Source organism: Equus przewalskii, chromosome 12, assembly GCF_037783145.1.
Source record: "Equus przewalskii isolate Varuska chromosome 12, EquPr2, whole genome shotgun sequence".
NCBI classification, from domain to species: Eukaryota; Metazoa; Chordata; class Mammalia; order Perissodactyla; family Equidae; genus Equus; species Equus przewalskii.
The window spans coordinates 26668204-26682282 of record NC_091842.1 but is presented as its reverse complement, the minus strand read 5'-3'; the positions used below and the strand labels follow the sequence as shown (position 1 = coordinate 26682282).

Sequence of the window (14079 nt, the reverse complement as noted above, 5' to 3'; positions counted from 1 at the left end):
CAACAGCTATGCAGCCAGACTGTCAATAGTGCTGAGGCTGAGAAACGCTGCTCCAGAATGACCCTGGTGGAATTCCAAGGAGCCCTCCCCAACCTTCTCTCCCTCTTCTCCTCTTTAAAAACAAACCTCCGTGCATAACAGAAAGAGACGGAAAAATTAACTCACTCACTGATAAGAACAGCAACCTGCGGCGGAATCGAAGGCGGTAAGTCAACACTTACCCCACGAAGTCTCATAAAAATATCACCGCAGGACACAGTGCTCTGTCCACATGACACTGTTATGGTGCAAAGGCTGTTTTATTGTTTTACAGATTAGAAAAATACATTTTGGAAAACAAAGCACAAAATGTTATAATTATAGCTCTGATTAATAAAATGCACAAGAGAGCTGGAATTTTAATTTTTAATCATTTGCTGGGCACTCGGCTCATGTACCAGGACACTCTGTACTCCTGGCAGGTCAGACCATGGAGACAGCATGTCTCACTTCTCAGGGGAACTCTGTGTTTACGCAGCCGCTTGGTGGCCAGACCATGTGAGTGTCTCCAACAAAAGGGGCCGTGTCTTATTCCTCTCTAGCTCCCAGCCCAGAGCACAATGCCTGGCACACACCAGATTCTCCGTAAATACATGTTGCATGAATGAACAAGCAACTGGAGAAAAGTTGGCAATTTCTGCTGATATAATAGGCATTGCAGGCGTGGAGGAGTGCAGGGACTACTGGGTTATAATTACAAGGTGTCTGGGGGTTAGTTAGCTAGAAAAGACATGGCTGAGGTCCAGAGCGGGACAGCCTGGATCATGGGGATACCTTCAAAAAGCACCCAAGACCAGGTTCTGGCCCAACAAGACTTTTGGGACCAAGAGATCTGGGTTCACGTCCTGGCTCTGCCACTACTAGCTGAGTGACCTTGGGCAAATTACTTAACCTTTCTGAACCTCAGCTTCCTCATCTATAAAAGTTACTCATTCAGCAAAGTGGAGCAGAGACAGCAAGGTGAAGAGGTGAGAGAGGTGGCCAGAGGCCAGAAAAAGCCACACTGGCACAGACAGCTAGCCCTCCACCATGGATTTGTGCTCACCTGCCCAGCCAAGGACTACATTTCCCAGCACATTTTGCATCTAGGTGAGACCACGTGACAGCATTTGGGCCAATGGAATGTGGGCAGAAGTAACTTGCGCTGCTTCCAGGCCCATCCTGGCAGCCTGTTTTCTGCGTGCTGTCGGCTTCCCTTCCACGGCGATCCTGCCCTGAGACCCACAGCCCAGAACAGATTCACAGCATTTCAGGATCACTTACAAAGCACTTGCTACATAACTCCTCTCAGCAACCTGGGGGACACAGGATCCCGTCTCCCTGGGCTTGGCACACACTGTGCCCTCCATCTGGCACACGCCCCAGCTTGCCCTCCCTACTAATCCCCTGGCCAACTCCTCTGCTCATCTTTTAGGTCTCAGCTTAGATGTCACCTCCCCCAGGAAGCCTCCTTTTGAACCCCAGGGGGTAAGCCCTATTAGCTTCATCCTACAGATGAGGAAACTGAGGAACAGAGAGGTTAAGTGACTTGCCCAAAATCACATGGCTAGAAAGTGGGGGTTGAGTTTGAAGCCACTGCAGGCTGAATCCCGGGCTTCCACTCAGTCATCAATTGCTGACCCAGTCTTTCTAAAAGTGTGGTCCTGGGACCACCAGCAGCAGCAGCGTCAGCCTCACCCGGGAACTTGTTAGATGTGCAAATTCTCGGGCCCCGCTCCAGTCCTACTAAATTAAACTCTGGGGGCGGGCCCAGAAATCTGTGGTTAAACAAGCCCTTCAGGTGGTTCTGATGGGCACTAAAGTTGGAGAACCAGTGGCCTCGAGAAATTTCCTGCGGTTGAGCCACCTGCTTTTCAGCCAGTCCCTGTGGAGTCCTTGCCAAGATGAGAAGATGTCACAGCTGAAGAACTGAACACTGTCTCCCCTCTGACCTTCCAGCCATTTGAAATGCTTCTCTGGATGTTCCACAGTCCTGGGACTATCAGGACCCAGAGAAGATCATCTTATACTTTATAATCAGCCTGTTAGTGATTCCTTCCTTTGCTTGAAGGCTTCTTGCCTGTGCCCATCAACCTTGGCTATGAGAGTTTAATCCAGCAGCACTTTAAGGCTCGAGCCACTTCCATCCCATGGTGGTCACTACAACCACCTCCTTCTAGAACATTCTCAGTTCACTGCAGTAAACATTATGCAGCTTCTTGGTCAGCAGAACTGATCTCCCCAACACAAAAACTTTTATTTTTTTAATCAGTCCAGCCAGCTGCTATTACTTTGAATATAGTCCTGATCATCAATTTCTTCTGCTTTAGCTTTTAGAGTCAGACCTGAAAGAGTGAATCCTCGAGAATGAGCCTGAACAAATCCAAGCTTCTGCTGTTGACCCTCAGTTTTCTTCCACAGTGCTCTCAGAGTCCCGGCAACCAGAGGCCAATCCTGACAGAGACTGGTCAAGACGTCTTTGGGGAATCTGACCAGTGTGAGAAAAAAGACCTAAAAACACCATTCCCCAGTGGAACAGCCCAGCCAGATCACCCTGAGGGGAAGGCCACAGCCCACAAGCCCCACTCACACCCAGAGACCTTCCAAAGAGCTTACTGGAGTCCCACTGTCTCTAGCAAACAGCCACCAACCACCAGGGGAGGTGGAAAGGAGAGGCTCAGCTCCACAGTCACTCAGGAGCCCAGGCTCCTTCCAGCTTGTGGCTCTGCCCTCCTCTAGGCCCTCAGAGTCCTCTCAACTGATCTGGTAAACAGAAAAAGAGGGGGAGATTTTTTGGGTCCATGCTTGGGAAGACAACATACTATTTCTGCTCACATTCCATCAGCCAAAACTTAGTCATGTGGCCCACCAAACTGGCAGGGAGTCTGGGAAATTCGTCCAGGTGATACCCCAGGAAGAAGAGAACAGAGGTATTGGTGACCAACAGCTGTCTCTGCCACAGAATGCATTAAAAATGTTTAAAAATCAAATCAGTGATACATCTTTAATCAGCCAAAAAGTACTGTTCTGTCACAAAAAGCACAAAAGAAAAAAATTGTAAATCATAGAAGGTACACAATTGATCATATGTAAACTGAGACCATTTCAAGTAATCATCAGGCCCTGACTTCATGCCTCCCCCCACCTCCTGCAGAAGATAGGGACTTGAGATCCCAGCCCAAGGGGACAGAGAGAAGAGGGGATGGCAATCCCAACCATGTTACACCTGAATTCACGTCATCAAGAAGCTTTATCGCACTTGCTGAATTAATACATGCTGAAAGGAATGAACGTAAGGTGCTGTGGAGGCCACAGAGAAGGAAGATATCTGCATACCTCTCTCTCTAAACCCCACCTCCTTCCACGGGCGTCCTTTACAGCTCAGCTCAAACATCACCTACTCCAGGAAGCCTTCCCCAATAATCCTCCTCCCCCCATCCACACAGCGGGCACTAGCAGCTCCCATGTGCTTGCTCTCTACTCCCACACTTCCTCCATCTTGCTTCTTAGAGTCTGCTATTAGACCACCCACCCTCAGCCTCAGTTTCTTCCTCTCTAAAATCAGAGTGGACGACCTTACTCAGTTTCTTGGCTGCGTGGCCCCAAGCCAGGCAGCGCCCAGGGCCGAGGACCCAGAAGTCAGGCTCCCAGAGAGCGTCCCGACAAGGCAGACCTAGCGGCCCCCTTCCCATGCAACCCATCTGTCACACTAGGGGCGCAGCTGGGCCGATTTCCCGCAATCCCCCCAGATGGCGCAGGCAGACCGAGGCCGGGACTAACCCGGAGGCCACCGCCCCCGCGCCGCCACTTGCATATTAATACCCGGCCCCTTAGCGCACAGGTCAAGGGAGCCTGCCAACACCCGAACTCCCGCAGCCAACAAGGCAGCAAGGGCGCGTCTACACTGTTCTCCAGGTTCGGGGAATTCGGGCCTCTCGTTCAGGGGAGGGGTGGGGGATGCGGCTCCTAGCCCTGCAGGGGACAGGATACTCTGCGGAGGGGCCCCGGGCGGAGGCCCCAAACTGCCTCTCCCAGCTTGCTGCGTGCCAAGTGTTTTCTCAGTAGACACTGCCGTTAAACTGCATGACTCCCCCATCTTACAGAAGCAAACACTGAGCCCCGAAGAGTTTAACCAGAGGAGGAGCGCCCCGCACACTCTCCTTCCGGGCCGCCTCGAGCCCCAGCTTCAAGCCCCAGACCCAGCGCGCTCGGGGTGCCGGCTGCACCGAGGCGCGCAAGCTTGCCCGATGCCGGCCCCCCTGGCCAACCGCGGCCCCCACCTACCTCCCTCGGACGGACAGGAGCCGCAGCCGCTGCTCACGGCCGCGAGGATCCAGAGGAGTTGGCAGAGGCTCGCAGCCCGGTGCTCCAGGGTGCAGGGCGGGCAGGTCCCCCGAGAGTGCCGGGGAGGCAGCGGGGGCCGCGCGGAGCGGATGGAGCGTTCCCGGGGCGCGGGGGGCGCGTGCCAGGGGCGCGAGCGCAGTCGACCGACCGCCGAGCTGGGGCAGCTGCAGCGCGTGGCGTGCGGGCGTAGGAGCTGAGCAGTAGCCGGGCTGGGGCTGGGGCGGGGACAGGAGCCGGCGGGCGCTCGGCGCCGCGCTCACGTGGCCGGCCGCCCCCAACTGGCCGCGGCCGCCGCTCCCCAGCCGGATGAGTACATAGCGTCCGGATCGAGGGCGTGGGGTGGGCCTCGCAACTCCCCGCGGGGGCGGCGCCCTCCCCGTGGGCGATTCGAGGAGGGCAGCCAACCGCCCATCTCCCACCCTGCCTCTCCGGGCTCCGTCAGCTGCCTGTCCAGTTCCTGTATTCGAGTCCTTTCCAAAATCACTGGTAATCTGACCTCATTGTTTGTCTCTATGCATAACCTTAAAATAGTTTTATCAGAAATTGCTTTTGTTTTTTTTTTCCTGATTTCTACTTTGTAAAAACTTTGGCACTTAGGACAATTGCAATTATTTGTGTAATTATTTGATTAATAGCCCCCCTAGAGTTCCCTGTCTAGTCCTTCGCTGTACGCCCAACTCTAAGCACAGGCCCTGGCACGCAGTAAATGCTTAATAAACACCCGTGGAATGAATGGACAAATAGGGAAAGGTATAAAGAAGAAAGAGAAATAAAAGGAATGATAACTGGGCCAGCCCCGGTGGCCTAGAGGTTAAGTTCAACGGTGCTCCATTTCAGCAACCTGGTTCGGTTCCCAGACGCGGACCCACGCTGCTCTGTTAGCAGCCATACTATGCTGTGCTAGCGGTCCAGCTGAAAAAGAGGAAGATTGGCTGACAAATGTTCCTCAGACAAAAAACCCAAAACTACTGTGAACATGTTGATATTATCTCCTGCCAGATGCTTTTCACTGAAATTTTAGAAATTTCACAACTCTTATTTTAGAAATAAAAATGATATTTATTGGATTATTTATTGCACACCAACGAAGAGGTAGGTTTCACAGCTCTATTTTACAGATCATAAACCTGAGGCTTATAGAGCTAGGCTTGCCCAAATGATTTCTAAGGTGGCTCCTGTAGGCAGAGGGTTTCTATATTTCATGGCTCCTGCAGGTTTGGGGTCTGCTGAGTTATTCTGTGTAGTAAAAGGAGAGAGGCATTTGAAGCATTGCAGGTGAGAGGGAGGGAGGGGACAGGCAGAAGCTGCCAGGCATTGTGGGAGGGAGAGAAAGGGAAAGGCTTCCAGTAGGAGAGCATCTTGTGGGGGCTGTTCAAATAGTTTGCTGTAGGGTGTGCATCCTAACCACCTCCCTATGTCCCACAGAGCTCGTCAGTGAAGGCTCCTTGGGCTGGAATGGTGGGAGTGACCAGATTCTCTCATGGACCTGGAGGGAGGGCTGAGTCTTAGTCCAGGTGAGCCCCAGGCGAACAGAGACCACAGGTGTGGCCAGACCAGAGACAGAAAGAGGCCGACATCTGGGTATGCACGTGGGTCTATTTACGTTTTTCCTAACAAGAGTGGACTCCTATTTATTGCTCCTTTTCCCCCCTCAACACTAGGTTGTAAACATGTTTCTGTAGTCAAGAGCCACCTATTATTTGTAATGCCTGGTTTGATGTGCCTTTTTGGACATAATAATTAGAGCTGATATTTACAGGGCATTCCCTTTATGCCATGCAATTGCTTTACAGGCTTATCTCTTTTCATTCTCATCACAACCCTCTTATTGCACCCACTTCATCCACAGGGAGACTGAGGCAGGTTAAGTGACTTTCTCAAGGTTACACAGTAAGTGGCAGAGCCAGGATTTGTTCCCAATCTGGGTATATACTGGCCCCTCGAGTGTCCTGTCCCTAAACCTTGACTGTTCAGTTTTTGAGGCCTCTGAAAATTCAGATTCCCTTGGGAGAATGAAGGCCTTCAGCTTACCAGCTACTATAGCCTCTGTGGGGAGTAGGTTCAAGTTTATGAGGCCTGGGCAGGGGAGCAACATACAGGCAGCATCTCATAAGGTGGTGGGGGGAGGGGATGAAATAAAAAACAAACGGTCCTGAAACCCATCATTGAGTATACTACCCCTTGGGCTCTGTGCTACAAGTTTGAAAATACAAGATCTAGAAGATATTATTTTGGCTTGAAGTGCTGGCTCCTTTGGTCACCTTGAGAAAACTGCTCTGGCTTTTGGCAAAAGACAAAATTGTACCTGAAATTCTGATCGTGGGAAACTGGGGCAGGAATAAAGCATCTGAGCTAGTCTGTCCAAGCCCCTCCCCCCACCCCCCAAAAACCTGCACTGCTTATAGCTCTGTGGCCTTGGGAAAGTTATTTAACTTCTCTGAGACTCTGTAGTTTTTGTCTGCGCAGCAGAAATCCTCCTTCTTTGCATGAGCTCCTTGATTAGTCCTCAGGGAAACAGCCCACTCTACTCTCAGTTCATGAGAATAACCTGCCCCCTCACTCCCCTGGCTTCAAGAGTAGACACATGACCAGATCTAGCCAATCAGCATATTCCATCCCTATAGCCCCACTGATTGGTTCAGGAATGAACATGTGAGTCAAGCCAGGCCAATGAGATACTAATCTGGGTCTTTTATGGTAACCATTAAAAAGAGAATCTCTCTTTTCCAAGGAGTTGTTGAGCTGGTAGCATGTAAACCTAGGGTTCCTGGGCGTTCACTCTTATGGCAGATATTTATTAAAATCGTATTGTGTGTCAGGTATTGCTCTAGTTGTTGAGGGAAAGGCCTGCCCTCAGAGAACTGTCTAAGAGGGTAGGAAAAAGGAAAACAAATTTCTCAAATAGCCATTATTCCATACCAATATAAACTGCAAAGCGTGCTATGAGCGAGAAGTTTAGGGAGCAGCGAGAGATTATAAAGGCAAACCTGGTCAGGAAGGCTTCTCTGAAGAAATGACACTTAAGCTCTGAAGGAGGAGTCAGCATGCTTCTAGCAGCTTTAGGAAGGCAGGTGCCCTGGGTGGCCTCAGCAAGGAGACGTGGGTTAGATCATTCTTGGTTTTTGCTTGGTCCTTAATCACCTCCTTCAACCATCACACAAAACTGTTCAGATTTTATTGAAGAGTTTGGGGTAACAAAAGAGAACTAAATATAGGAGGAAAAAAATTAAATTGTCCTCTCAATGTTACAGTATCCAAGAGGAAGAATAACCCTTCCCAGGGGACTCTTCATTGGTGCACTCAGTTCCAAGCCTTGCTCCCCTGTCCTGAAGCCTGCCCTTCCTTCTCTCATCTCATGTGGACAAACATCTCTTCAAACTCTGAGGGACAAAATCCCCACCTCTATTAGAAAAGTCCCTCTCCTTGCCCACAGGGATTGGGTTCTTTCTCCTTTTCCCTCCACCAGAATAATCCACAGGATTCAGTAACCCACGGGATGCTAAAGATATCTTCAAGAAAGTGAAAAAACAACTCAGAGAAAGGGAGAAAATATTCACAAATTATATATCTGATAAGGGATTTGTAGCTAGAATATATAAAGAGCTCTTACAACTCAATAATAAAAAATAAATAACCCAATTGAAAAATGGGCAAAAGATTTGAACAGACATTTTTCCACTAAGTACATGAAAAGATACTCAACATCACTAACCACAGAAAAATGAAAATCAAAACTACACCCACTAGGATGGCTAGCATCAAAAAGTCAGATAATAACAGATGTTGGCAAGGATGTGGACAAATTGGAACCTTCAAACACTGCTAACCCAGGAATGGAAACTAGAGAACAGTTTGGCAGTTCCTCAAAAAATTCAACATGAGGTTACCATAAAATGTAGCAACTCTACTCCCAGGCATACACCCAAGATAAATGAAAACATATGTCCACACAAAAACTCATGCAAAAATGTTCATAGCAGCATTATTCATAATAGCCAAAAGGTGAAGGCAAGCCACCATCAACTGATGAATGGATAAACATGTGATGTATCTATACAGTGGAATATTATTTGGCAATAAACAGAAACGAGGAACTGATACATGCTACAACATGGATGAATCTTAAAACTATTCTGCTAAGTGAAAGGAGTTAGACACAAAAGGCAACATATTATATGATTTAATTTATATGAAATGTCCAGAATAGGGAAATCCATAAAGACAGAAGGTAGATTAGTGGCTGCCTGCGGCTGGGAAGGGAGTTCAGGAGGAACGGGGAGGGACTACTAACAAGTATGGGGTTTCTTTTCTGGGGTGATGCAAATGTTCTAAAATTGATTGTGGTGATGGTTGCACAATTGTGTAAAAATACTAAAAAACAATGAATTATCCTCTTTAAATGGGTGTATGGTATGTGAATTATATTGCAATAAACCTGTTACCCAAAAAAAAGGAGTCACGGTGCCTCCATGTTACCATGGTGCTTTAGGGTGTGGCAGCAGAAGAGAGGTCGCCAGGAATAGTATTCCAGCTCTTACGTGCTCTAGCCCAGTCATGGGTACGTGGCTGTTCCCAGCTTCAAGGAAGTAGGTGTGATCTTCCCACAGGCTCAGAGAGGGTTGGAGAACCACACTAGCCACATACGCGATAGGAAGGAAATGGTTCTCAAGTGTTAGCTGCTCAGATCCCCTGTCCACAGGAGGCCATGTCCACACGCGTTGTAGAACAGTTTTAGGTTCACCGCAAAACTGAGCAGAAAGTGCAGAGATTTCCCATTATCTCCCCTGCCCCGATATAGGCACAGCCTCTCCCTCTATCAACATCCCCCACCAGCGTGGGGCATTTGTTACAACCGATGAACCTACAATGACATATCATTATTCCCCAAAGTCCATAGTTTACATGAGGGTTCACTCTTGGTGGTGTACATTCCGTGGGTGTGGACAAATGTATAAGGACATGTATCCGCCGTTGTAGTATCAGACAGAGGATGATCACTGGCCTGAAAACCCTCCGTGCTTTGCCTAGTCATCCCCTGCCCCAACCTTAACCCCTGGCAGCCACAGTGGGATGTTTTCAAGCAGCAGCATGAAGGCCTCCTTGGCTCACTTCCGTGGCTCAGAAGGTCCTGGGCCTACTGAGCATGAGAAGCAAAGCCCATTGCAGAGCCATCGACGGCCCACCTGCAGCTACAGAAAGCCTCGCAGGGCTATACGATGACCACTCTGCTGTCCTCGGGATGGTGTGTTTCTTCCTTGCCCTTGTGCTAGGCAAACCCCAGGGTTCCAGTGGGGCATGTTTGGGCCTCTCCTTCCCTGTGCCCATACACGTGCATAGGAAAAGATCTGGAAAGATGCAGCTAAACTGTTGCTCTTCACAGTGGTTACTTCTGAGCTGTGGGATTGGGTGTGAAGGAGGGGGGTGGTGAGGGAGAGAATTTCCCCTTAACTTTATACATATGATTGGACATTTAAGAAAAAGTCACAATGAGCATGCATTACATTACATTTCAAATGCAAAAAGACAACCTACACCTTCCTTTACCAAAGCATTGACAGAGTTGAACGGGGTGGGGAAATTAAAGGTAACTTTATATTCTCATTTGTGTTTTTCCTTCTTTGCTCGAGTTTCAACAAGGAACATGTATTACTTTTGCAAAAGTTATTTTTAAATGTCCCTTAAAAGCAAACAAACAAACGAAAAAACCCCAAACTGAACAGAGCCCAGTTGCTCTGGTTTCTATGGCCTCTGAGCCCTTGTCTGGCTGGGGCTGACTTTGCATAGGAGCTGCTCTCGCAGCATCAGGCTTGAAGGCATAAATCACCAGAGACGCTGACTCAGCAAGACTGTGGGAGCCCGGTAGGGAGACAGGCGGGTGGAGCCATGCTCTCGTTGGAGCAGATGAGCTCACGGCCTCGCTTCCACTGGAGTTTTGTTCTGTTGGAGAAATGCCTCAGGCATGAGGGTTCTGAGCAGCTCCGGAAACAGCTCTTCTCACAGAAGGCCTGCTTTTTTCCTGATCAGGTCTACTAAGTGTAGGATTAATGTTCACTTGAATTAAATTATCAGAGAGAGAGTTGGGGTGGGGGCAGGGTTGCTGCTAGCAAATGGTCCAAACACTGGAGAATGCTTTGAGTCATTGTAGGGGGATTATCCAAAGAGATCTCTGCATCCTTCTTGCGGCTGCAGGCGGGGATCTTCCAGTAGAGCAGAGCACCGTCTGGCCATGTCCAGATAAAGGTTCTGTGAGCTCTCATGTTGAGCAGCTCCAGTCAGAAGCATTTACCTCTGGCTTTGTCTAAGTCCACATAGCAAGATGGAGTGGCCTTAACCAAGGATGCCAAACCACTGGTTCAAGGAATGGTCTGGCTGCCAACACTGTTTCAGGCCCTGGGGATATACTGTTGGATGAACAAGACACTGTCACCTGCCCTCCTGGGATTGGCATTCTAGGAGGGCCCAGTCATTAGGAGAGACTCATAAACACCAGCTTGAGGCAGGGGAGTAGGGGAGATGTTTGTGGAATACCACCGAGTGATCAGCAGCCGTGTAAGAACTCTCGTGGTGAGCACATTGAGGAGGAAGTGGAGAGCTTGGGTCCCTGGAGTCCCCACCATTACACCCCTCACTATGTGCCAGGTATCTGTTTAAGTGCGTGACACACATTACTACATTTATTCTTTGTCTGACTTGTTCTCTGATGTGGCCAAGAGCCCAGAACAGTGCCTGACACATTGTAGGTGCTCAAGAAATATTTCCAGAATGAATGAATTTAATTCTTATAGCAGGGGCTGGCCCTGTGGCCGAGTGGTTAAGTTCTCACACTCTGCTGCAGGTGGCCCAGTGTTTCGTTGGTCTGAATCCTGGGTGTGGACATGGCACTGCTCATCAAACCACGCTGAGGCAGCGTCCCACGTGCCACAACTAGAAGGACCCACAACGAAGAATATACAACTGTGTACTGGGGGGCTTTGAGGAGAAAAAGGAAAAAAATAAAATCTTTAATTCTTATAGCAAAGCCTGTGATCCTACTATTATCCCATTACAGAGACGAGCAACTGAGGCCCAGAGAGAAGTAGCTTTCCTAAGGTCACACATCCAGTGAAGGCTCAGGCTGTGTGCTTCCCAAGCCCATGGGTTTACCTACTGTATTGGTTTCCTTGCTGCTGTAACAAATTTCTTCTAATTTGGTGGTTTAAGATAACACAGTTGTCTTACAGCTCTGCAGGTCGACGTCCTAAAGTCAAGGTATCAGGCACCTTATGTTCTTTTCTGGAGGCTCAAGGGAAGAATGGGCTTCCTTACCTTTTGCAGCTTCCAGAGGCTGGCCGCATTCCTTGACTTGTGGCTGCACCACTCCAAACTCTGCTTCTATCTTCACATCTTCTCTAATTCCTGCCTTCCTCTTATAAGGACCCTTGTGATTACATTGGGCCCACCTGGATAATCCAAGATACTCTCCCCATTTCAAGGCCCTTAATTTAATCACATCTACAAAGAAGAACACTGGGTCTTGGGAGGCTGGGGCATGCTGGCTCTGCCTGGGACAACTGAAACAAGTTACTTAGCCTCTCTGAGCGTGAGTTTCTCCCTCTGTAAGATGCGCATAACAGTTATGATTGACGGAGCCCACACTTGCAAATGACCTGTAACAACGTTCAATGATTCTCCTCCCTGGACTCGTGGTTCTCACATCGCGGGGGCAGGAGCCAGCCCGTGAGGCCCCCTGGGCTGCAGAGGTGACCTGAGGCAGCGCTGGAGAATCCGCAGGCTGGGGACCCGGCCGGGTTCGGCGTAAACCCGGATTCCCCGCGGGACCCGCAACCTGGCTGGGAGGAAGCGGCAGCGAGGCACTGCCCCCAGGTGGCCATAGACAGTATACCACGCTCATGGAAAATAAAATGCAAACCTACGTGAAGACTGGATATTAATGTTTAACATTCTGCATCTCTTTTTTCCTTTTTTAATGGGCATCCCGACTGTAGTTATTGCTGCCGGACACGAGAGCACTGTGACTCCGAAGCCCGGAAGAAATCCAGGAATCAGTACGCGCTGACGGGTGCAGGAAACTTCAGGGCGACATTGGGCATGCGCAAACCTAGGAAGGCGGGGCTCGCGGAACGTGAGGCGCAGCGTCATTACACTAATATAGTCTGGATAGAATACGTCAGGAAGGGGAGGTAGCGTGGCCGAGTGGTCTAAGGCGCTGGATTTAGGCTCCAGTCATTTCGATGGCGTGGGTTCGAATCCCACCGCTGCCACACCCTTGATGGTTTCACTTTTCCGGCCTTAAACCCTTCAAATTCGTTGTCGTCGTTGTCTCCCGATCTCTCTACTCGGTTTCTCCTTTCTGAGCCGTGCGGTTTTTTTAGTGGAATGGGGGACTGGGGAGGAAGAAACTGAAGCACAGGCCCTCTCACTCGCTAGCCTAGTACACAAACCCACCAATCCTGCTACCAAAAACACCAAAAACGTTCCTCTATTTCCAGGAGGAAGTATCTGAGATACCTGGAAAAGTTCCCAACAGCCTGCCTGCATCTTTACCTTAATGCTTCAAGATCTGAGCCCACAGGAAGTGGGCCTCTTTACTTCCCAAGGACAACGGTTAGGTGGGGATGATTTTAATCGTGACCTGAGTTAGGGATGGTCCCTTTCTGACCGGCTCTGTGTCTTGTAGAGAGTTCCCGCTGACTTCATAAATCTGTGTTCGGAGAAATGGTGTCAGGTGACCCTAAAGAGAGGCTGAGATTTCAGGGAGCCTGCCCCACGTCTGGGTACCAATCTTGGGGTGCCAGCTTCATTGATCCACCTCCTACTTGGTCTTCAGGCTTGGTTTAGGGAACCTTCGTTTATTTATTCATTCAATGACTATTTGTGAAGGGCCTACTATGTGCCAGAAACCAAGTTCATCCTGATGCCACAGAGAAAACAAGACACACACGTCTTCACAGTCAGCCATTGTAACTTCATTAATTATACCTGTGAGGAGTGTTATACAGTGCAGCATGCTAACCTGGCCCAGGGTCAATGGAAGAAGTGACACTTAGTAGGGACTTGAAATTGAGACATTAATTATGTGAAGGTGGGAGAGGGGAGTTCCAGGAAGAGGGAACACCATGTGGAAAAGCCTAGAGGCGCATGAGAGCCTGGTGAGTCTGAGATGCTGTGAGGGCGATTTCGGGCAGCGGGACAGAGAGCAGCAGTGGACCAATGATAAGTGATGAGGCTGAAGTGTTAGGCAAGGAGGGCCATAAACGTCAAGATAAGGCTTTGAAATTGATCCTGGGGGCACCCGGAAACCACTGAAAGGTTTTAAGCCCGAGGGTGGCACGTTCCAATTTTGGATTTAGAAAGTTCCCTCTGGCAATAGGAACAGGAGGTTCCATTCGAAGCCTGCTCCAGTTGTCCAGGAAAAAGAAGAGTGGCTCGTGCCATCGCTGGGACAGTGTGTAGGACAGAAGGGGTGGGTCAGAGAGACGTTTTGGAAGTGGATCTGACAGAACTCACTGATTAAGACATGAAGAAGAGGAAGGTGTTAAAAGTGTTGACTAACTTTTGGGCTTGAACTACTGGTTGGATGGTGGTGCTTTTCCTTTTCCCTAGAAAGTTGCAGAGGATGAAGAGGAAGTTTGTGGAAAAGATGATCTCAGTTTGATTCACACTGAGTTTGAGATGTGGGACATGGGGTTGAATGGGAAGTTGGACACAGAAGTCTGG

General features: G+C 49.4%; 1 protein-coding gene, 1 long non-coding RNA gene and 1 other non-coding gene across 9 annotated transcripts in view; 2 read left to right on the top strand and 1 right to left on the bottom strand.

Annotated features, from left to right (window-relative positions):
- The window catches only part of EEF2K (eukaryotic elongation factor 2 kinase), a 59622-nt gene extending 54784 nt beyond the window's left edge, over positions 1–4838 (bottom strand). For 3 of the 7 annotated variants that reach the window (XM_070566546.1, XM_070566550.1, XM_070566553.1), the window contains exon 1: positions 4303–4678. The gene's annotated coding sequence lies outside the window, so the exon portion shown is untranslated. Of the gene's footprint in view, positions 1–4302 lie in introns of all 7 variants that reach the window. The other 4 variants (XM_070566548.1, XM_070566551.1, XM_070566556.1 and 1 more) reach the window with 4 other exon arrangements.
- LOC103567578 (uncharacterized) lies at positions 4671–8806 on the top strand. Its single transcript, XR_548734.2, has 3 exons — positions 4671–4848; positions 5788–5876; positions 7614–8806. It is a non-coding gene; the product is annotated as an uncharacterized lncRNA (long non-coding RNA).
- A 3735-nt stretch (positions 8807–12541) lies between these two features.
- On the top strand, positions 12542–12623 carry TRNAL-UAG (transfer RNA leucine (anticodon UAG)). Its single transcript has one exon. It is a non-coding gene; the product is annotated as a tRNA-Leu (tRNA).
- The last annotated feature ends 1456 nt before the right edge of the window (positions 12624–14079 follow it).